This window comes from Pristiophorus japonicus, chromosome 12, assembly GCF_044704955.1.
Source record: "Pristiophorus japonicus isolate sPriJap1 chromosome 12, sPriJap1.hap1, whole genome shotgun sequence".
Lineage (NCBI taxonomy): Eukaryota > Metazoa > Chordata > Chondrichthyes > Pristiophoridae > Pristiophorus > Pristiophorus japonicus.
Genome location: NC_091988.1, coordinates 113,636,099 through 113,639,191, shown reverse-complemented (window position 1 = coordinate 113,639,191; position 3,093 = coordinate 113,636,099).

The window sequence follows — 3,093 nt, the reverse complement described above, 5'->3', positions numbered from 1 at the left end:
CACTAGCCCCTGGCTCTGTTTATATTACACAATAACCTGTCTCTGTTTGCATTGCACCATACCCTGACCCTGTTTATATTACACCAGACCCTGTCTCTGTTTATGTTTCACCAGACCCTATCTCTGTTTATATTACACTAGACTTTGTCTTTGTTGATATTGTACTGGACCCTGTCCCTGCTTATATTACACCATACCCTAACCCTGTTTATATTACACTAGACCCTGTCCCTTTTTATATTAAACTAGACCCTGTCCCTGTTTATATTACACTAGACCTTGTCTCTGTTTATATTACACTAGACCTTGTCTCTGTTTATATTACACTCGACCCTGTCTCTGTTTATATTACACTCGACCCTGTCTCTGTTTATATTACACTCGACCCTGTCTCTGTTTATGTTGCACCGGACCCTGTCTCTGGTTATATTACACTGGACCCTGTCTCTGTTTATATTACACTGGACCCTGTCTATGTTTATATTACAGCGGACCCTGTCTCTGTTTATATTACACTAGATCCTGTCCCAGTTTATATTACACTAGACCCTGTCTCTGTTTATATTACACTAGACCCTGTCTCTCTTTATATCACACCAGGCCCTATCCCTGTTTATATTACACAGACCCTGTTGCTGTGTATATTGCATAAGACCCGGTCCCTGTGTCTGTTTATGTTACACTAGACCCTATCTCTGTTTATATTCCACTAGACCCTGTCCCTGTTTATATTACACTGGACCCTGTCTCTGTTTATATTACACAAGACCCTGTCTCTGTTTGCATTACACCATACTCTGGCTCTGTTTATATTACACAAGACCCTGTCACTGTTTATATTACACTAGACCCTGTCACTGTTCATATTACACTAGACTCTGTTTCTGTTTATATTACACCAGACCCTGTTTATATTACACTGGACGCTGCCTCTGTTTATATTACACTAGACCCTGTCCCTGTTTATATTACACTGGACCCTGTCTCTGTTTATATTACACTAGACCCTGTCTTTGTTTGCATTGCACCATACCCTGACCCTGTTTATATTACACCAGACCCTGTCTCTGTTTATATTACACCAGACCTTGTCTCTGTTGATATTGCACTGGACCCTGTCTCTGTTTATGTTGCACCAGACCCTGTCTCTGTTTATATTACCCTGGACCCTGTCTCTGTTTATATTGCACTGGACCCTTTCTCTGTTTATATTACACGAGACCCTGTCTCTGTTTATATTACACTAGGCCTTGTCTCTGTTTATATTACACTAGACCCTGTCCCTGTTTATATTACACTAGACCCTGTCTCTGTTTATAGTACACAAGACCTGGTCCCTGTCTCTGTTTATATTACACTAGACCCTGTCACTGTTTATATTACACTAGAACCTGTCTCTGTTTATATTACACAAGACCTGGTCCCTGTCACTGTTTACATTACACTAGACCCTGTCTCTGTTTGCATTAAACCATACCCTGACCCTGTTTATATTACACCAGACCCTGTCTCTGTTTATATTACACCAGATTCTGTCTCTGTTTATGTTCCACCAGACCCTATCTCTGTTTATATTACACTAGACTTTGTCATTGTTGATATTGTACTGGACCCTGTCCCTGTTTATATGACACCATACCCTGACCCTGTTTATATTACACCAGACCCTCTCTCTGTTTATATTACACTAGACCCTGTCCGTTTTTATATTAAACTAGACCCTGTCCCTGTTTATATTACACTAGACCTTGTCTCTGTTTATATTACACTAGACCTTGTCTCTGTTTATATTACACTCGACCCTGTCTCTGTTTATATTACACTCGACCCTGTCTCTGTTTATGTTGCACCGGACCCTGTCTCTGGTTATATTACACTGGACCCTGTCTCTGTTTATATTACACTGGACCCTGTCTCTGTTTATTTGCACGAGACCCTGTCTCTGTTAACATTACACTAGGCCTTGTCTCTGTTTATATTACACTAGACCCTGTCCCTGTTTATATTACACCAGACCCTGTCTCTGTTTATATTACACCAGACTCTGTCTCTGTTTATGTTCCACCAGACCCTATCTCTGTTTATATTACACTAGACTTTGTCATTGTTGATATTGTACTGGACCTTGTCCCTGTTTATATTACACCATATCCTGACCCTGTTTATATTACACCAGACCCTGTCTCTGTTTATATTACACTAGACCCTGTCCCTTTTCATATTAAACTAGACCCTGTCCCTGTTTATATTACACTAGACCTTGTCTCTGTTTATATTACACTCGACCCTGTCTCTGTTTATGTTGCCCCAGACCCTGTCTCTGTTTATATTACACTGGACCCTGTCTCTGTTTATATTACACGAGACCCTTTCTCTGTTTATTTGCACGAGACCCCGTCTCTGTTAACATTACACTCGGCCTTGTCTCTGTTTATATTACACTAGACCCTGTCCCTGTTTATATTACACTAGACACTGTCCCTGTTTATATTACACCAGACCCTGTCCCTGTTTATATTCCACTAGACCTTGTCTCTGTTCATATTACACTGGACCCTGTCTCTGTTTATATTACACTAGACCCTGTCTCTGGTTATATTACACTAGACCTGGTCTCTGTTTATATTACACTAGACCATGTCTCTGTTTATATTACACTAGACGCTGTCTCTGTTTATATTACACTAGACCCTGTCCCTCTGTTTATATTACACCAGACCTTGTCTCTGTTGATATTGCACTGGACCCTGTCTCTGTTTATGTTGCACCAGACCCTGCCACTGTTTATATTACCCTGGACCCTGTCTCTGTTTATATTGCACTGGACCCTTTCTCTGTTCACATTACACGAGACCCTGTCTCTGTTTATATTACACTAGGCCTTGTCTCTGTTTATATTACACTAGACCCTGTCCCTGTTTATATTACACTAGACCCTGTCTCTGTTTATAGTACACAAGACCTGGTCCCTGTCTCTGTTTATATTACACTAGACCCTGTCCCTGTTTATATTACACTAGACCCTGTCTCTGTTTATAGTACACAAGACCTGGTCCCTGTCTCTGTTTATATTACACTAGACCCTGTCACTGT